The sequence below is a fragment of the Psammomys obesus genome, unplaced genomic scaffold, assembly GCF_907164565.1.
Source record: "Psammomys obesus unplaced genomic scaffold, mPsaObe1.curated_primary_1811, whole genome shotgun sequence".
Classification (NCBI taxonomy): domain Eukaryota; kingdom Metazoa; phylum Chordata; class Mammalia; order Rodentia; family Muridae; genus Psammomys; species Psammomys obesus.
In genome coordinates this window covers 8,910,315-8,932,147 of record NW_026596234.1, presented here as the reverse complement: position 1 = coordinate 8,932,147, position 21,833 = coordinate 8,910,315, and positions in this window count along the sequence as shown.

Below are 21,833 nucleotides of genomic sequence, written 5' to 3'. Positions count from 1 at the left end.
CCTGTAGACCTGATGACATCATCACACGCCTCCAGGTCTTTCACGATGTCTCACAAGTTTCATAGCGCAGCACTCTCTTCATCCGTGGCTCTCCTTCTCACAGTTTTATGGAATTACCTGTAGTCCAGTAAAAGAAATCGACTGTCTGTGAGCTTTAAATAAACTAGATTCTGGCACAGCGCGGTTGCTATTCTATCTTAATATCTGATGTTGTTGTCAATTTCATAATTTAAACACTGTCATGTCCTTATGCATAGGGCCCAGGACTTCACAATTTTAAGCATCCATGTGACCCTGGAATGTGTTCCTGCAGAGAAGATGAATGGGGGCTGCTGTGTTTCCTGCTCCTTTCGGTCACTGGAAGGGAACCATTTATAAGTAGAGCCTCATTGCCGAAGTGGTTGAGGACTGTCTGTTTCCAGCCCAGTGGGGCCTAGAGCTCCTGATATGCTTAGTCTCACTAGCCAGCTGGCTTTGGCATTTCCTTCTGCTTTGTAAGCTGTAAATACAGGTGGACCGCCACACCCACCTGGCCTCTTGGTGGGTTCTGGTGATCTGAGCTCTGGTCCTCATGCCTTTTAACCACTGAAAGCCTCCTCAGGTCCTACTAGTTTTCTTCTGAGACAAAGTGTCACTACACACTTCAGATTGAGCTGAAACTTATGCCATGTGGTTTCCTCCTGCCTCAGTTTCCCAGTGCTGGGATCACGGAAATGTGTTACCATGCCCTGCACTCACTTATTTTATTTTAGTTTCAAGGAATGCTATGAGGCTCAGCCCCAAACCTCCTACAGGCAGGCACAACAACGGGGAATCTGGAGAACATTTTGACCAAAACTGATGGGGGAAGGAAGATAGCCTTTATGTTACTGTGTGTTCATTTGCTAAAGCCTAAGATACACCACATCTTAGTTGTTCGTCAAGCATTTTTTTAAGGGGCGATTTGTAAGGGTTGGGTGAGGTCGAATCTGAACAGCATTAGATTTCCCCTCTACTTTTTTGTAATTCCAGGCAATATGTCAGCTTCGAGAAAACATTGCCTCTCTCTGAAGTGCCAAATGGAGGGAAAATTCCCAGGGATATTGAGGTCATTTTCTGTGAATTTAGGAAATAATAATAAAAAACCCAAATCAGTTCTTTTATTAAGCAATTTGCCCCAAACTCGACTATAGTAATTAAGTCTCTATGGATAAATATATTCATAAGTAGTCATATTTCATCAAAGTCAAATATAGGGCAAGTGCTTGTGTTTGTGCTCTACTGAACCTGGGTTATTAAATAAGACCCATGCCATAGTCTTTAAGATTCTACCCGTTAATAAATGTTTAATAAAAATGTAAGGATGGAACATTGTTCGCAGAAGAGAGATATCCCCAGTGTTTCCGGTGGATCCAGCTTTGTGAAAAGCAAATTTTATACATTCTGATCCATCAGATAGAGATTTCACTATAAAAGGTTTTCATGGAAATCATGGCTGTCAACTATCAATTAAATCACAGGGTCCCATTTTCTTTAAGCGCCGCATTGAACTCTAATGAAAGGTTACCTCGCTTTATACTTTGTTAAGATTAAACTTAACAAAAAGATTAACACTAGTGTCTACGAAGAGAGCATACAAACAAAATTTACCTCAACGACGGGGTGTGCCTAAGTGTTTTTTGTTGTACGATGGGAAATACACTTTTCCACGCATTTTAAAAAATGCAAAGAATTCATTTTTTTTTAATCAGTGCAATCAAAAAATTTAACCCCTTCCAAGCTGCGTGTCTCTCTTGTATTCTTTCCCTCTTGACGTGGAGCTGTATGATATCTGAGCATCATTTTTATACATGTCAGCAGAGCGGAGGCTGAACAAAGCACCTGCCAGCCAGCCAGGGATACAAGGGCTTGAACCCACCATCTTCAAGTTCAAGGTTTCTCTGTCATTCACTGGCTGTGTTGTTGCTTTCGTCTGCTCGCTGACTTTCTGAGCTTTGTGTCCATGAAGAGAGAAGCATGAAGCTTTCTTTAGGTTCCACTGTGAGCTCTGAGGAGAGAGTGTAGGAGCTGTTTGGAGTGTGGCATGTGCCCAGCAAGTTGCAGCTGTGCTGTTGATGACAGGGTGCAGGAGAGGGAGGGTGTGAAGACCCTCCTTGGAAAAGGTGCTACCTTCCCAAACTAGAAGCAAATAGAGAGGGAGGGTCTGACTGCATTCTTACACACAAATGTGGAATGTGTGTACGTGTGTGTTGGGGTGTGTATGTGTGAATTTGTGTGTGTTGGGGTCGGGTATATGTGAGTGTGTTGGGGTGTGTGGCACTCAGAAGGCATCCTGAGTTATCATTTCTCAGTTGCCTTTTACCCTTTGTTTGAGACCCATGTGTCTATTTGGCCCAGAACCTCACCAGGTAGGCTAGGCTATCTGCCTAGTAAGCTTCCAGGCATTCTCCTGTCTCCACCTCCTATCTCACCATCCCCAGGTTTGTAAGTGTGTACCACTGTGTCAGGCTTTTAACGTGGGGATCAAATGCAGGTCCCGTGTGATGCAAGCACTTTACTGACTGAGCTGTTTCCTTAGCCCCATAAAATGAGCACAACACAGAGCTTCTAGAACAGACACCATACAAATGTGTCAGAGAGGAGTGGACAGTAACAGTGACCTGCGCGTTCTCTCTCCTTTGAAATCTCTCCACGTCGATGCTCGGCGTTTCCCCCTCAAGCCAGGTGCACAGCAAAGTGAAACGGCACAGAGTGACGCTGATGAAACAAACGCTGCAGGATCAGGAGCCCTCATCCCTAACGATCACTGAGGTTGGTCCATGGCGACCCTTCACAACCCCATGCTCTTGCCAGATAAGCATGGACAAGTGTGAGCAGAGAGGTGGAGGCTGTAGCTTAGCCCGATGGAACACATGCCCCTTCTCCAGGGCATTGTCTCCCTGGTTCTAGCTGCTTGTTGCTGGATCTGCTGGCGAACTCAGAAACTCAGACTCTATGAGGAACCGGAAACAACTGATGGGAGGGCCTCTGCTAGTTAAAGCCATCTCATCTCCAGGAGGGTTGGTTGTTTGCCCAAGTGGAACCCTGGGTGGATTGTTCTCCGGAATCCCCACCCCCAACTCTAGCTTTTAATTTGAGGGGAGCCTCATTTCTGTGGGACTCTCTAGCCTATAATCTTAAAAAAAAAAGTAATTTGTAAAACTCAAATAGATTTTGGCCTGAACTCAGCCGAAAATTGACTGCCTTCTATCACGAGTTAATATTAAACAGAGCTTGTCAGTGCCTAAATATTTGTTTTAAGAAGCCCTGCAGACTCCATCTTCTTCTGGGCGAAGCTGTAATCTCTGGCCTGATGGCTGCAAGTGATAGCACAGGATAAATCATCATGCTTTCTCCAACACAAGGGTGCCAGGGTGGCTGTATACAGATGGGAGGATGCGTCGACGGATGCCTGCGTTTTGGCTGCATCTACTGTAAACAGCAAATGCCTCTGCAGCAAGCCTGTTTGATGCTTCGGCAGACACCGCTGCAGACAGCCTGATGCTGTGCTCAGTCTGCTTCTAAAGATTTCAGATGCTCGCCATTAACCAACCATTTGCTTAATTGACAGAGCACTAGAAAACAGGTTTAAGGAATTGGGTCAGAACCCTGGACAGACTACCTCTCCTAGAGACAACAGTCTCTAAGGGTAGGATGTTGGAGCAGTGACGGCAATCGCTGCTTTTTAGCCCCTCTCCCCACTTCACTTACCCTGTGTAATATGGCTGTTAATGAATGTCTGAGAAAAATAGAAGAGGGGAAAAAAGTGTTGGCTTTAAAGCTGTTCAGTTCAGGCTCAGACTCTGAAGAGGAAGGTTTCATGGGTACCCAGTGATGCCTTTTCTCAGAGGTCCCCCCACTTTGTCTCTCTCTGTGGGCTTCCCTCTTGAGCTCCTGCTTTTTATTAATTATGGAATACACAGGCCATCTTATAAAAATGATTAATGACACTTCAGAAACACAGAAGTAAATAAGCCAGGCTTCAATATATGATCTGGTAGGCCTGATAGAAACCCCAGGGCAGCCATCTTTTAAGAGGTGTGTGTAAGGAGTTTAACGCCAGCCGCTTGCTGCAGCGCTTAGGCCGGCGGCCCCGTGAGTTATCACCCTGCTGCGGATAGGGCTTCCGATGAATTTGTAATTTGAAAAGTTAAATTAACCCTGAAATATATTATTTGTTGTCTGCTTTCCACTCAGGAAAGAGATCCTCCTGTAAACAGCGCTTCCCTCTCTGGCCGACGCGAGGGTGAGTCGGCCATAGATACTTGTCGGATTTACAGTGGATGTTATTTTTCAGAGCACGGGCAGTCAATTTTTTTTTTCTTGGAAAGAGACACCACCACCATGGAAAAAAAAAAAACTTTCCAAGAGATTTCTGGCGCTTTCTCCATGGTTTACGTGGTGCTGTGACAGTCCGCTGAGCACTTATTTGCTGCATTCTCTGCGGCTGGGGATTGTCTCTCAGCTCAGGACTCTTTCCCTGCACTGGCCACGGCAATCCCGGCACGCAGCAGCTACTCCCTAAATGCTGGCCGAGGAACACAGAAATATGCATCTATTTTCAAAAAAGAATGACTTCGGTGTGTGTCCTGGGGGAATAGTAACAGACTCGGGTATTGCCTTCACTGCTGTGTGAAGAGATTCATTTACCCAACCAGTTTTTTACTTGGCACTTTCTTTGTGCCACGCCCCGCTCTAAGCGGTAATTAGTAATGCTCAGTTCATTAGCCTCTCTCATTACCCTTCTTTTGAGATAAAACAATGTGCTCGTGTGTGCGTGTGCCAGTGCACATGTATGTAGAGGTCAGAGGTCAACCTCAGGCTTTTTTTTTTTCCTCATATGCTGTCCTTCTTAGTTACTTCTGCTAGCGGTAGGTCTCGAACCGTTCTGGGGCTCACTGAGAAGAACAGGCTGGCTGGTGAGTGCGGGGATCAGAAGGGACGCTTATCACGCTCATCTTTTAGAAACTTGAGCTCAGGAGATCGGACTCGGGTGTTTGTCCTTTTCCGGTGGACCACTGACTTAACTGAGCTGTCTTTCTATTCAGCTAAGATTTACTTAATTGAGAAAATGTTTTGGAGAAGAAAGCATGGCACCCCAAAACTTAGGAGACTGAAATTCAGCTCAGCTTGTAGAGACTGGGATAGCCTTCCCTGAGAAAGTAACGGTGACCCTCATACCTCAGCGTGTTAGGGTTGGAGGGCACCTGAGATGGAAGAAAAGACTGTGCAAAGGGCCTGAGGCCGGAGCAGCTTCATGTCTGAAATACGGTAAGCAGTCAGGGAGAAGAACGCAGAGGGAACGAATGGGATTGGGGGAAACGCTCTGGACCACAGACTAGGTCTGTGAAGGCTAGTTCTGACTATCCTGAGAGAAATGAGGTGCTATTACACTGAGCCAAGGGTGAGCACCCTGTATTTAAAAAAAAACATTTTATTGAATAAATGAGAAGTAAACACACATACACAGACACACATGGACACAGACACATAGACACAGATATACAGACAGACACACAACACATACACACCTACCCACACATTTGGGTTTTTTTTGAGATAGTGTCTCTGTGTAGTCCCGGCTGTCCTGGAACTCACTTTGTAGACCAGGCTGGTCTCAAACTCCCAGAGATCCTCCTGCCTACACCTCTCGACTGCTGGGATTAAAGGCACGTGCCACAACCACCAGGCTAAAATAAATATATTTGTAAATGCTGAGAGGAGTTCACCATTGTCTTTGTCTTTCTCAGAAGGAGGATACTAGTCGGTACTGTTCAAGCAGGGTGACTTAATGAAGAATAATGCTCGGGAGCAACAGGCCTTCCCCCTGACTGTGTTAACAGGGGTGGTTTGGTGAGCTCTAAAGTGACGTGAACCAGGGATGCTAAGAGACCGACTGGCTTTGTTGTTCGTCATGTATGCTCCCCTTTGCTGGCTCAGAATGGACACTGCTGTCAACTCCAGAGGTGACTTGGTTGGTCCATTCTTCATTTGTACACAAGCAGACCTGTTGCCAGGGCTAGCGATGAATGTAAAAGTCTTGTACAGGAGCCACAGAATTGGTGCCTGGTGGGTGTTTGATGGATGTCTGGTTGATGGATATGACATCTCTGGCAAGGAATGGATACGCAGACAAGAGATGAAAAGAAGAGAACGCTGTGGGAGCTTCCTCATTTCGTATCAAGGGGCAGAAGATAAGATTCCAGAGAAGCGCTGACACCTGGCTTTGGAAGCCTAAGAAGCAAGTTTTGAGCTGAGATCCTGATATAAACAAAGGCCACCAGGAAGAGCTGCCCATGTTTGTCCCTTTGCAGTCTTAAGAAAACTGCAACTCTTATTCAGTTTAAATACACTTAACATTGATCTTCTCCTAAGTTGTGAGAGCTTGGAAGCTTGGCTCAGTGTGCCTTTATGTATTCATAATGCACAGTTAAAAAATAAACACTTGCAGGTTGCCCATACAACATTCATGTTTATTTTCCTCTTTACAAATATTTGTTGTTATTATCATAGTATCTGTATGTGTATGGTGTGTGTGTATGTGTGTGTGGCATAACACATGTATACAGACATCAGAGGACAACACTTTCCACTCTCTGGGATCTTAGGATCAAACTCGTGTCTTCAGGCCTGCATGGGAGGAACTTGCCCCATGAAGCCATCTCTCCAGCCCTCCCACCCACCATTTCCTCTTTTTAACTGAACCCCAGTTTGTTGGGTTGTCCGCCTTTTCCCACATACCCATGAGCATCGAGGAAAGCTGACTGCAGAACTTGAGGCCTCCTAACCTGGTAGTTGAACCTTGCTCCTTTCTTGCAGTGACTGGTGTGTGTGTGTGGGGGGGTGGGGGTGGAGGGAGGCCACGTGACCCAGCTCTGGATGAGGAGAAGGAACAGATTTCCAAGAAACATTTTCTGCTGCTGACAAAGACACCAGCCACTGTTTGTGCATCTGTGGAGCTGTAAAGCTCACCCTCCCGCCATGACAGAGGCCAGCTGCACGTGGTACTCACACGTGGTGATGCTTATGCAGGGGACAGCAGGTTGGCCGAGCCTGGAGATGCCTCCTCACATCCTGCACTTGTCCAGGAGGACCAGCCACCACGTTGAGGTCAGCCTTGGCTCCAGATCAAGTTCCATATCCGTCTTGACAATTTGGTGAGAACTTGTTCAGTTGTTATTATTTTAAATAGAAGGGGATATGGTTCTGCAGGGAGAGTGCTTGCTTAGCATGTGTGAGGACAGACTAACTCTTCAGAAACACACACACACAACATACAACACACAACACACACACACCTATGATCGTTCATCACATTGGCAACCAGACTGGATTTAGAATCACGTGGGACACTCACCTCTGGGCATGTCTGGGAATGTTTCTGCAGAAGTTTCATTGAGGAGAGCATACTGTGTGCTGTGTGCCAGAGTCTCAGAACAAAGGAGGAGGAAGTGAGCTCAGGGCCATCATCTATCTCCTTCTACTTTGGATGTGATGTGACCAGTCCCAGCACGCTCCTGTGGCCACGCCTTCTCCAGCATGCTGGGCTGAGCCCTCAAGCTGCCAGCCAGGGTGATTTCTTCCACCTCAGGCAGTTCTTGTCGAGTATTTGATCACAGCAACAAGAAAAGCAACGGATACGAAGCGGATGAACGGCCTTCCCATTCTAAACAGCAGCCAGGGTTAGCCCTACCCCGGACCTCTTGATGTAGGAGGAAATGATACAAAGCCACCTACTTAACATCTACACAACAGGGTACACAAGAATACCACATGGCCATTTCCACTCCAACAGAGAAGAAAAATCCCCACCTACGTTAATTAATGAAATTAAAAATACAATAATAACAATAATACAGGATAAAGTTTGCAATGTAGGTGCAGTAATGAGAATGGGATCCTTTAAAATATTTTATTCTTCAGGGTACATGTACGCTATATATGTATATGTATATAAATATACTATATATATATATATATATATATATATATATATATATATATATATATGTTTTTTTCTCTCTCTATGTGTACGTGTGCATTTGTGTGTGTGCTCATGTTCATGTGGAGGCCATAGGGCAACATGAGTTTTCTTCCTCTATTGCTCCTCACCTTGGTTTTTTTTTTTTTTTTTTTTGTTTTGCAACAGAATATCTCCTGGACCAAGTGCTCACAGGTTTGGCTAGATTGGCTGCGCAGTAAATCCAGTGGATCCCCCTGTCTCCACCTCCCCAGTGCTAGGGTTATAGGTGCTCCCCATGGTGCCTGGCTTTTATGTAGGTGCTGGGAATCCAGACTCAGGCCCTCACGCTTGCGTGGCAGACATTTTCCTCCCTGGGCTATGTTCTTGACCCTGGAAGCTTTACTTTTTTAGTGTTTTCATGCTACTAACATCTTGCATCCATTCGTCTGTTAGAATTGTTCTTTGTTGGTAAACTCTCTGCAAACATGTGACAGATCAGTTGTGGAAATATCATCTCCAGGGCTTACTTTAAATTAACTGTAATTTCAAGGTTTTAGTGGTTGAAAATTATCCTCCCAAAGTAAGCTCCACCATGTGCAGCTGTGTGGATCTTAATCCATCCGCAAGGAACATTAAACATTTCTCTGCGAATTACCCCCATTGCCTCATATCTTGAAAAGGCAATTGGCCAACTTCGGGAGATGTTCATTAATTACTTTTCATGTGCCCGGTATTAGATTCCACAGATTTTCATATGTGTGAACTCATTTAGTTTCCACAAAACCCCTCAGGTAGTAGATGGGATCCTCCTTGCCTTTTGGGAGCTGAGAAAATTGTGTCCAGGAACATTCAAATGGTTCCCTGCTGAAGGGAACGTGTATCCCTTGTGTCAGGTCTGGCGTTCTGTCTGTGCTTGCAAACAAATGCACGGTGTCCCTGATTCCAGTGTCCTGTATTTACTGGCACATGTGTGTGTGTGTGTGTGTGTGTGTGTGTGTGTGTGTGTGTGTGTGTGCCAGATATGGAAACAGATGATGCTAAGAACAAAACCGAGCCACCATTACATTTCTTTATGGTGAAGGAGCATCTGGAGCAATTTGAGAAGTTAGAAGAGAGATGGGATGTTTTACAACATAATGCGCCCCTGGACTGCCATCCGTGTGGGAGCGTGTTCTCTGAATAATGGCTCCAAGTGTTGCTCTTTGGGTTTGCTTCCTCCAGACCCCCACAGTACGACTGCAGCCAGGCTGGAGCTTTATTTATTTCGTTTAATTTTTCTTCTTTCATTCTAGCAATCCAGGGAATAAAGTAACATACCAAGTGATAGCATACATGAAGACGTGGGGGGAAAATCACACCTGTTGTGGGGGACAGAGCAAAAATAAAAAGCAGGAGTCATAAAGAAAAGTTAAAAAAAAATAAAAAGATTGTAAATTTTGTAATTGTGTGCCGCTAAAGGAAAGGCATGTCCAACTAGTTCAGGATCTGCACCACTAATAACGGCAGAGACCATCTCCGTCTTTTCCTTACAGCAATGAGGAAGGCACAGAGGGAAAGTGTGTGTTATTGCGACTCATCTAAATATGAGCCGAGGTGGAAAGGCTCCTCCCTAAGGCCGCCACCAAGCCCAGCTGTAGATGGCTCCAGCTTATCATCTGTCCCTTCTTCTAAAAGAGTAAGTGAGGGAGGAGGTCCAAGAAGAAGTGCCTGGGCTGCCTTTCCAACCGGACAGCACAGCTCAGTCTGGCCTCATCCAAAATGAACCCAGAAAATGGACACTTCTGTAACTAACCGAATTTAAAGATAAGTATTAGTGGGTCGTGCTGTTGCCCCTAAAACTGTATGGCTGCCTCGAATATTTCCGTTGCTTCCAGTTACACCGCAAGTCAGGAGTGACACAGAACGGCATTCAATAGGAGGCCCGGGGAGGTAGTTCCATGCATGAAAGGGCTTGCTGGCAGCATGGTGGCTGTTTGCGTTCCATCTCTGGAACCCATGTGAAAAAGCTGGATGGGTGGCTCCTGATGGTCATCTCAGCCCTCCTTTGGTCAGATGGAAAGTGGGGACAGAATTACCTGGAAGCTTGCAGGCCAGTTGGCCCAGAGTGGGCATCCGCAGTGGCAGAGATAATAATAGAGCCCCAGCTGCCTAGATGGAGGGGAGGGAGGGAAGGACTCTGGAAAGCTTTCCCCTCCCTTTGTCTCCCCCCTCCCCTCCCCTCCCCTCCCCTTCCCTTCCCTCCTCTTCTCTTGTCCCCCCTCTCCATGTCCCTAGCCATCTCCACTCTCTCCTCGCCTCTCTTTGTGGTTTTTTTTGTTGTTGTTGTTGTTGTCAGACAACTCACTGTGCAGTGCAAGCTGTCTTTGGATTCTCATCCCTCCTGCCTCTATTGGCTTGCACCAGCCACACCTGGCATTCACCAGGTGTAAAGTAAAAGCACCTCCTCTTTGCTCACCCAGCGCCAGAAGTGCTGACTCCCCCCCCCCCCGCCCTGCCACTTTGTGCCGGATCCTTGAGCCACTGGTTCATGAAACAGATTCTGTGCCAGCCTGCTTCCTGTAACCGCAACAAATACCTGAGGTGATCCGCTAGTACAGACAGAGGTTTGCTCTGGCTCACTGCCCTGGAGGTTTCCTCCTTGGCAAGGTAGCATGTCATGGTGGGATGAGCATGGTGGAGCAAAGGCTCTCAGCTTGGGGCAGGGGAGTGAAAGAAGGAAAAATTAGAAGCCCCCGGGAACACACATCCAAGGACGAGAAGACTTCCTACTTGGCTCCACCATGGAAAGTTTTCGTCTGCTATCCTGTAGCACCATGTGCTGGGGACCAAGCTTGTGATATGTAAGTCTCTGAAGACACTTTGTCCAGATGATGGTGGAGACACATCAGCACTTCCCCTGTCACAGCCCCACCCCCTCCTAGAGACTCACTGGGATGAAAAGAAGTCAAGACTGGCATGCCAGTGGGCATTCCTGACAGCAGAAGCCCCCAGCGCCTATCCAATGGAAAGGCTCAAGAGAACCATCACAGGGTGAAATGTTCTCATTAATTAATGAGAACATTTATTAATTCATTAATAATTAATTAATTATTAATTAATTATTAATTCATACCCTCATTCTGTGGGGTATGAGGCACTGTTTCCTACTCTGCTGCCACATTTTGCTTCGGGTGCCTTTTTCACCCCACGTATTTGCTTCAGTATTTGCCTCTCTGAGGACAAGCTTTTTCTTCATTCAGATGTAACGTTTGGAGATTATAGCGGATAGTTTTTCATGTGTACTGGACAACTTGGGGACAGAGATCCTCAGCTGAGGAATTGCCTTCAGCCAGGCTGGTTTGTGGCCATGCCTGTGAAAGATGGTCTTGGTTGATGATTGCTGCAGAAGGGTCCAGCCCACTGTGGGCGATACCATCCCCCAGCCTATAAAAGAAAGCTAGATGAGAATAAGCCATACAGCAGGCTAGTAAACAGCATTCCTCCATGGTTTTTACTTCAGTTCCCGCAGGAGCCTCCGCCCTGACTTACCTCTGTGATGAACTTTGACCCGAGAGTTGTAAGATGAAATAAACCGTTTCCTCCCCAAGTTGGTTTTGGTCACTGGATTGAGTATGTAAGAGAGCTGCATGTGTGCTCTTTATCACCTAACCTGTAAGATGCTTACCTAACCCCTGCTTTCTGAGGAGGGACAGACATAAACACTAGGAGAACTGACCTTTTAAAGTTAAACTTCCCATATCTCAAAAGCCGTACACATGTTTGTTTAGGAAATTTGGGAAACAGAAAGAAAATGAAAAAAAAATTCCTGCATAATCTCACTTCATTAATGTGGCATACCAATGTTTGTGTAAACAAGCAAAACTTGGACATTCCTCAACATGCTTATCAAGACAAAGAAGACTCTAAAACCATAATACCCATCAGTTTTAAGGCCATTAAGCCAGTCTGCCCAGTAAGGACATGGAAAATGCAAGAAAGGAAAATTGCCTCAGAAATTCCCTCTGTTAGAAGATCCATTGTGTGAGTCTGGATCTGGATCGTCCTTTAACATGACATTTTACAGATCTACCCATTCCCGTGCAAATCTCACAACTCCATGGTTCTTTGCAGCTAAATAAAACTCTGCTGTGTGTAAGAATTGCAATTTCATTATCTGTCCCTCTGTTGACTGGACACCTGTAGGCTGGTTCCATGGCCTTGTGCCATGAGTAGAGCTGCAATGAATACGGATGGACAAGTGTCTCTGTGGCAGGGTGTGGAGTCTTAGGTATGTTCTCTAGAACCTTCTAAGCAGGGCTAGTACAGCACAGTGAATGCTCCCTAGACTGTGTAAAATTAATAAGTTTCTACACAACAGAGAAAACTGTCAACACAAAAAGTCTACAAAATAGTAAAAAATATTCTTTTTTTTTTACTTAAAAATTTATTGCATGTACTTACTGAACATGGGTCTATGTTTCATAGGATTTTTACACAAATATTATGCAAGTTTAGCGAGTTCCCTTCATGCCCTCAACATGTGACACCCTTCCATATCCTCTACACTTTTGGATAATGATCAATTAGGGAGTTCAACCAAAATTTCATTGAAATTATCCTTTGGACTCTGTTGCCTGTTTTTGGATATGACCCAAAGCAGTATCTAATCAGACCCCTAGCCAGTCAGCCTGTCTGGCCTCAGGAGAAGAGGATGTGCTTAGTCCTGATACAAGTTGATGTGTTGGGGTGAGCTTGTAAGGGGGGGAGGTCCTTTTTCTGAGGAGAAGAGGAAGGGGAGAAGGAGGAAGAGATGGGAGAGTAGGATCAGGAGGAGAGGAGGGAGGGGGGCTGTGATCAGGATGTAAAATGAACAAATGAATAAATGTAATAAAATTTCAGTAGACATTTACAATATTTCCAGGTTTTTTTTTCTTAATTTCAAATTAACTTTTCAGAGCTTGCCACGTAGCTATTGAAGATGTACTGTTATTTTGGGACAAAAAAATAGAGGATCATTTTCAGGCAAATAGTAAGGTGTCTGAATTGAGTAGTCAATCATCAGAGATACATAAATACATCCAGAAGCCAAGCAAAACAAGGCTCTCAAAACTGGTAACTAGAACCAAGAACCTGCAGAAAATGAAATTAGATCTATATATTTCATCTTATGCAAAATGCAGCTCAAAGAGAATCAAGTAGGCTAGGTTGTCTGGCCACAGATCTGTCTGTCCCTGAAGCCCTGGGGTTGCAGAATCGCCCCCACACCCAGGTTATTTTTGATATGGGTTCTGGGGACTGCCATCTCCCCAGCCCTGTTGCAGGTCATGCTAGTTGGTGCATGCTCTTAGCAGGCCAAATCCTTGCTACATCTGAAAGAGGAGTGGACTTTTCAATCCCTGACTCTCATCTCTCGACACAAAAGCAGGAGAGTTGACCTCTCTAAAATTAAACTTTCTGTACTGAGACATTTTCAGACACGGCACCTGGGTGGAGGGGTATTTAGCTGCAAATATTTCCTCTGTATGAAAATGGAGACTAAAACTTTCTGTTTTCATGCCTTTTTGCTGTCTAGCTTCTGTCTGCTACTGGGGGTATCTGAAAACCACACTGAAGTTGTAGTGAGACATTGGCTTCATGTCAGTCATCCTGGTCTGAGCTTGGAGTTTATTAAGAGCTAAGCAGGCTCTTCTTAACAACGGTCTTGAAAACCATGCTCCTTGTCCTCTCTCTCTGCCATTCTTGTTCACCTGTCCACCTCTGAGCAGAGTTATGGTAAGCACACTGAATCTATATGCTCTTTGTGTCTCTGTTCATCAGCATATGCTTCTCCCATAGTAATATAAAAGAAATATTAAGGGACGAAAAGAAGGAGTCTGAGAGAAATTTGACTTATTAAGAAATCCCTTTCAGTCTGTGGGGCTCCGCAAGGACCAGGGACATGGATGCATTCCTGAGCTGCAGAAGTAATTCCTGGTCTTGTGAGTTCTAAGAATCCTCTGAAGCCCAATATGGATCCCAAGCATACTAATAGGATTAGAAATAGCTTCTCCAATAAAAAAAATTACACAGCAGAACAGGGCCTGCAATAATGCATTTCTCTCTGAAATGCTGAAAGTATGCCATATTTACCTGGAAATGTGTATGTGAAGTTAAAACTATCCAGAAGACATCTATCTCCTTTTTTTTTTTAAGTTTTTTTCCCCCACTCTCAAAGTTTGTGCCACAAGCTCCCAATCTTGCTTCTCTCCTCTCTCCTGCTTTCCTCCACTGCCTTTCCTTTATGACCTTTTTTGGCGACGCCCCTTGATTTATGATCATTTGTGCGACGGCACCGCTCTGCTCCATGGCAGTTTATGTCATCCTGGTCTTGTCATAAATGACTACCATAAAGTGAGGTAAAATATCATAAACCATTAGTGAGTCCCTGACACTCAGGGTTCTTCCGCAGCAGCCCTGACAGGAACCAACCATAGAAAAACAGATTCAGCCTTTTGAAGGGAGCAGCATTCGACACTAAAATTTTTATAAGTGGAAACCACAAAGATTCACTAAACCCTTTCTGTGTGCCAGTCACTGAGGAGAGCTTATTGTATACATGACATCTAAACCCTTGTTGCTTCTCTCAACAGAAAAGCTGTGATTAACTCCATTGTACAGATGGGCAAACTGAGGCATGGCGAATCTCAACCCAACCAGTACATGGTTGGGCTTTGATACAGTCCTCACGGTCAGTGTAGTTCTGTGCTCTTAACTCTCAAGTGCTGCACAGGCTGAGTTCCATCGTTTACAGATAAGGGGTGGTGCTGGAGATAAAGCGTAGTTTAGCATTAGTGAGCTGCTGCGTTACATATCACCAGAGAGATGGATGGGTCTACTCACCCCAGAATGGGAACTTACGATAGACCAGAGTCAAGACACCACCAATGAGTTTTATTGTTGAACCAATGAGTTTTATTGGGTTATTGACGGCAATATGGGTGAGGGGTTATTTATAGGCGCAGAAATGTCTCAAAGGCAGCTGTATCACCAAAGCCCACCCGAGCGTGAGTGACAGCTCATGAAAGCTTGGAGACACGGAGGGAACCGCACAGCCTGCAGGCAGCTTGAAAGATTGGAGAGTGTCTCCTCCAAACAGCTCTGCTGGTCTCAGTCTCTTGCCACTTCCTCCTGCTTATTAAATTTTGGAAGTGTATATCTGGTCAGTTTCAGGGACTTCCTGAAGCCACTCAATTGTTTTCTACCAGAGTCTTAACAAGCCTCCCATTAGAACCTCCTGACTCTTAACCAGGATCCCAGCAGGACGGATTGCAGTGATTTAGGAAGTTGTTAACAGGCAGCTTCCAGGGTTCGTGACTTGTTACCATCTTCATCCTTTAAGATCATAATCCCCTTCCACACTCCCTGGAGTACCCTCATTGTTGTGCACGTGTGCTCTGATATCACTCTGCTGTCAGTCCATACTTTGTGTAGCAATATGTCCATCCTAGTTTCATTTCTGTTACTATATAATATCCTGACCTCCCCCTCAAAAAAAAAAAACCCCAAAACAAACAAACAAAAAACAGCTTAGGGGAAAAAGGGTTCCAGCAAGAGCTTGAAGTAGCCACTCACATCATATCCAGAGCCAAGAGCGGAGAGAGTTGAATGTTTGGATACCCACTTGCTTGCCTGTACTCACCTTGATTTCTCACTCTTACACAGTTCAGGACCCCCTCCCCACCTAGGAAATGGTGGGCTGAGTCTTCCTACATCAATAAATTAGTTAAGACAACTTCCCCACAGATAGGTTCACAGGCCAACTAGATGCACAGAATCCCTCCTTAAGCCTCTCTTTCCAGGTGATTCTACACTGTGTCAAATCGACAATCAAAGCAAACCATCACACCGGGTCCTCAGCTACTCACCAGCTCACTCCTGACTCTGCCCTTTGGTGTCTCAGTCTTGCTTGCACCACCTCCAGCCTGCAGCCCTGGATTTGTGCTTCTTCAGTGCATCTGTCTGTCCTTTCTGAAGAGGGCACTTGTCTTAGTCACCATTCTGCTGCTGTGAAGAGACACCATGACCAAGGCAAGTCTTATAAAGGAAAGTATTTCACTGGAGGGTGGCTTACAGTTTCAGAAGCTTAGTGCATTTTCATCATGGTGGGAAGGATGGCACAAGCATGGTGCTGGAACAGTAGCTGAGAGCTACATCCCCCTCAGCAAGACAGAGAAAGGAGGAGGACAGAGGGAAGGAGGAGGAGGGAGAGAGGGAAGATGAGAGAGAGTCTGGGCCTGGCTTGGGCTTTTGAAGCCCCAAACCCCACCCCCAGTGACACATTTCCTCCACAAGGCCACACCTACCTTACCTCTCTGATGCTCTCAGAGTTCACTTTCTGGTGACTAAGGAGTCAAATATATGAGCCTATGAGGGCCATTCTTATTCAAACCCCCAAGTCACTCATTCTTCTGAAGGTGGGTGCTATTACCTGCCTTCTGCTGCTGGGGACCTATTTGGACAGACATTCTCCTCCACACCTTTTCCATGTTTCAGAATCAGAAGAAGCATTCAGAAAAAATGTCAGCTGGTGCTGGGAGGGGTTTGGCTGGTCCTGTGTATCATGTCATTAGCTTTGTCTCACACTTTCTGTCTCTCTCTTGCCTCCTTTCTCTGTGCACCTCTGACCCTTGGCTTTGAGTCATGGGAATCAGATTATTACCATCTCATTTCAGGGCAATGGGCACAGACCAAAGAAGCATTTCCACCCAGGCTTAGCTGGATGGGTCAGTGAGTTTTTGGATAATTCAGGAGCATGAGTGACATGAAGGCAGCTACACCACCAAAAGGGCCCATCCCAGAGTGGCCAGGGATTCCTGAAAGCTCCCAGGAGCTCCCTGCCTGATTGTTGGTATCCTTAAAGAAGGAAGACTCTGTCTTTCTCCCATTGGTTTTCACTTTTACAGACCCCTGGGCCTCCTGTCAATTTCATTAGCTCCATTAGATTCCTGAGTCTTATGAGTGTCCCCCTCCTTCCTCCATGAGGGAATGTTTCAATTTGGGTAGAACAATTACACAACAGACTGGGATATTTTCTATGCAGAACCTTCTTCATACCCAAATGTTTTGTCTCTCTGTCTGTTCCCTGGCCCCAGCTTCTCATCTATACTAGCCTGTCTTGTCTATCTCTTGGTTTTTATTTTCACACCACTCTATCACTGTAACGCTTTCCTTCTGAGCTTGTGCCATTCTGCTTCCTATGAGGTAGTGAGCTCCATGGGGGACAGGACCAAACCTGTCAGGTCTATGGACGCATTCCTAGTAATCGGCACAAGGCCCAGCTTGGCGACTTAATAGACATTTGTCCAAAGGATGCTAGACTTGCTTTCAGGGCCTGGGAGGACAGACGTAGATCATCTTTCATTACACATGTTAGAGCATGCACACGCTCAACTATTGACCTGACAGGGCTGTTAATTTAACACACAGTGGTTGACTGAATTATGGCCACCCTCAGAAAACCTTGGCTCACAAGACTGACAGTGAGCTGTACTCAACTTGCAGGACTGACGGTGGAGGGGTGATGAAGACGGGGGCGATGACCAGGAGTCAAATTAGGACAGCAGTGCCTGGGCTCATTAAGAGACATGTTGGAGCTGCTTGATTATAAAAAGAAACTGGAAAATAGAAGACAGGAGGAAACAGAATCAGTACGTTTCTATTTTTGCCCCCTCATCTACGGTCTTTTCCAAAAATCTCTCTTGGTTTCCTCTATCACATCCACAGTGAAGTGTAAATTATAGTTTGCAATATAAATGGCCATTTCCAGCAAATTTTAGCAAGGAACAAAATTTTTATCTGAGACTGAAATTTGGCATTCTTTCACCCCTTCATGCTGGGAACATTTCTTTTTCTTTCTTTCTTTCTTTTTCTTTTTTTCTTTCTTTCTTTTTTTTTTTTTTTTTTTTTGGTCTTTACACACTGTGATGAGACATAAATCCAGTTGCTATTATCTGTAGCCAACCCTACACTCAGCTAAAGAAATGGACTGGGAAAACGGGAATGTCTCCAAGGGAGGGCTGGCCCTTGCCATCCGAGCGTGTAGCCAGGTGGAAGCAAACCAGGGTCCTGTGGACATGACATGCTGAACACAAATGGTGCTCACTTCTAATCCCTTCCTCTCCTTGACAATTTCGTTCTGCCCTGGCACCTCCAGCTAATGTCACTGCCATCCACAGGGAAGCCCTGCACACCCTATTGCTGAGATAGGACTGACCTCTGTTTAGAAGGCTGGCAGTTGAAAAGCGTATGGAGGCTTCCAGAGGGGAGTCAGGGATGGCTGGCTCACCACACAGTGTGGGTCAGTTCGTTTCCTTGTTGTTGTTCTGTTTCTGATGTACTGATGGTTGGGTCCTTGGGCTCACAACTTGAGTGTGGCAAATGGTCTAACTACCGAATTACACCACCTACCCTACCATGGCAAGGTATTCAGCTTTCCTAGACCCTGGCACCATATGCTAGTGAAGGATGAAAGTACCCTGCCCCCATCCCAAGCACAGTTTAGGGGACACCCTGCTGCTTTAGCTGAAGCTGATTGGAGGGTTTTAACAAATTTTCTCAGTGGTCTCCAGGCTAAGTTTCTGTATTTGTGGCCAGGAAAGCACTGGCAGGGACAAAAACTTTTATCTTAGTGCTTTATTGCTATGAAGGGACCCCTTGTCCATGGCAACTCTTATAAAGGAGAACCCTGAAGTAGGCATGGCTTACAGTTCAAAGGTTTAGTCCATTATCACCATGGCAGATGGCATGCAGGCAGGCATGATGCTGGAGAAGGAGCTGAGGGTTCTACATCTTGATCCGAAGGATGCAGGAGGAGACTGGGCATAGCTTGAGTATAGGAGACCTCAAAGTCCAACCCCACAGTGGCACATTTCCTCCAACAAGGCCACACCTCCTTAGAGTAGCACTCGTTATGGGGGCCATTCCTACCGAACCATCCCACCTTTGATGCTCTTGTGTGGGAACGGAGACACACAAGAGCACACTTTGCATGCTAGTCCCCTTCACACTGCTTTGCACGTGTTCCCTCTTCGTAACCACAGGGAAGGGAGCACCAGCGCTACAGTGAGGTCTAGTTGATGGGGAAACTGTCATGAGTCCAGGGGCCACTCAGGGTTGCCCCTGGTAGCCCTGGAGATTTGAAACCTCCAAGGGGACGACCAAACAAATCTCTCCACCCTGATGCATCCGTTTTCCCCCGCCGCAATGGCTTCCTGCTTCTCCTTTACAATCGCTTAGTGTAGAAATAGAGACTAAAATTTCTAGTTAGTGATTATACTGCAAAACGGCATTAGCAATGTGGGACAGCCACCCAGTTTAGAGGGTTCCGTTTGGGATATTTGGATGTGGAATTTACATGGAGTTGGTGACATTCACTTTGTGGTGGTGGAAGAGATGAGGGGGGGTATTGTTTCAGGTAGTTAAAGCAGGTTGACCAGGGGGCCCTGTATCTGTCAGTGAGAGAGGAGAGGTGGTTCAGGAGTAAATGCTGGGGTTGGAGTAACATACATTGTTTTAGATGTGAGCTGTGATCCAGGAGACACTGGAAACCACACTGGAGGTTTGCGTACCCATGAGCTAAGATATCCCTTCATAGGCAGCTCCCCTGACACAGCAGAGACTTCCGTGTTTACCAGTGTTTAAGGAGTCTCTGCTGCACGTGTGTATCGGGGCCTGTCCCCGGTGATGGATGGAGCATTCTGACTTTCCTGTTATAAGGATTTGCCAAGTGGCAGGACACACAGGAGCACAGATAGGAATATTCTGCCCATTGCAGGACAGCAGGCTTCTTCAGGCCTAGGACTGCCAGCAGTTGGGGCCAGACATCTATCAGTTTGCCTTCCCCAGGCACTGCAAGTTCCCCAGTTAAGTAGCCGCTGCCTACAAGATGCCAGTCTCATCCTCTGGGCCTGGAGACAAAACGCTGTCTCCTAACATTGCCAACTGTTCTTTAGGGCTAAAACTATGAGAACGGCTAACAGTTCTTGGAGCCGATTGCGGACCTCAAGGCTGCTGATGCTTTGAAGTAGTCAGCCATTTGAGGTGCCCAGTATCCAGCGTGTACCATCTACATTCCACATGTGTTTGACGGCTGAATGAAAAATTCTGCTAAGGTGGAGGCTGGAGAAATTACCCTTAAACAGCTGTTGTCGATTCAATGTAAAATGTCCCTCACAGGTCACATGCTTGAACATTTGGTCTTCAGCTAGGAGGTGGGGCTCAGTAGAAGGAAGTAGATTTCTGGGTCCAACTCCATGTCTGCCATGAGCTCTCTCTCTTTTGGTCCACAGGGACAAGGAGAGGAGCTGTGTTGCCAACACTCACTGTCTCCCAGAGTCACCCCCACCATGGCCAAGCCTTTCTCACCATGGACACAAGGGACTGTAAACCACCTTAAACTTTTACTCCTTCAGCTTGTTTCTGTCATGTCGTCTGTCACAGTGACAATAAACAAACCTGACATTGGCGGCAGTGTTAGAGCTGCTGAGTGAGGGAGCAGGAGCTAAGCCATTGCGGGTGAAGAGCATAGACTACAGGGGCTGAGTAGGACTCTTGGGGTCCCGGATTATCTTGGCCTCTATATAGTGCCAGGTCATGAGAGGCGCTGAGAAGTGGGGAGCAAATATGAGAGAGAAGATTGAGACTGGATCATGGAGATACTTTCACATCCCCCTAGGTGATACTAACCATATTTAATGGGCACAGCGGGGCTAGAGAGGTGGCTCACAGGTTAAGACCATGTCTGTCTCTTCCAGAGGACCCAGGTTCAGTTCTCAGCATTTCTAGTGGATACCTCACAACGGCCTGTAACTCCAATGCCAGTGGGACTTGACGCCCCCTTCTGGATTCCATTAGCATTGCACTGATGTGCGCGAGCCTACACAAACTACACATAATTCTTAAAAGTAAAAAATAGCATCTTAAAACATATAAAATAAGCACAATGACCAAACATAGAATGAACAAGAATGGTGCTCCTCGCATACAACCTGGACTCAGGATCTTTCTTTCTGGGACAATGTGAGTTCCTTGTTCCTTAAAAAAGAAAATGGTTAAACAGTCATATAAAAATAAGACATAAGGGTTTGGAAAAATAAATATAGAGTTAAATGAAATGAATAAAACAATCAGCCATTTCTCTCAAGCAGAGACTACCATATTAAGCTGTTCTGTTTCTATTCCTATCTCTGTTTATCACACAGGCAAGCTGGGGCCAGGCTGTGACTCCAGTTTGAAGTCTGGAAGAGCTTGGCTTGCCCTCTTATGCTGTACGTGGACCATCACATATGCAAAGTGCAGGGACCCAGAAGCATTTTCGTTAGGCTTTGTTGAGTCTGCAGTGTTCTCACATGCTTTCTCCATGGTTCAGCCTCAATCTTCTCTCTCAGGCTTGCTCTCCACTTCTGGCTGCCTCTCACAGCATGAGAACACTCGGAGGGTAAGATGGACACTGTGACCCTGAGAGTCCCGCCCTGTCTCTCTGATCTTTGCTTACCACTGCCTCTTCTTCCGCAATGCCTTAGCGCCCACCTCCTTACCCTGCAGCTCTAACATCACCTCCACTGACCAGGGGCCTGGACCCCACTGCAAACACGATGCTCATTTGTATGTCAGATATACCTGTATGCACATTATATAAATGTTTTGGTAATTTTGCACTTGAAAAAGAAGCTTTGTACTGTGGCATTCTGGAATTTGAAACGTTACAAGTTTGGGATTTTAGATTGTTGAGTTAAAGATGCTGAAGGTTAAGGAGAAAAAAAGTAAAAACGCCTAGAAATTATTTTCTTTTCATTCTTATGTGATCTTGAAAAGAGAGGTCCCAAGTTCATGCTTA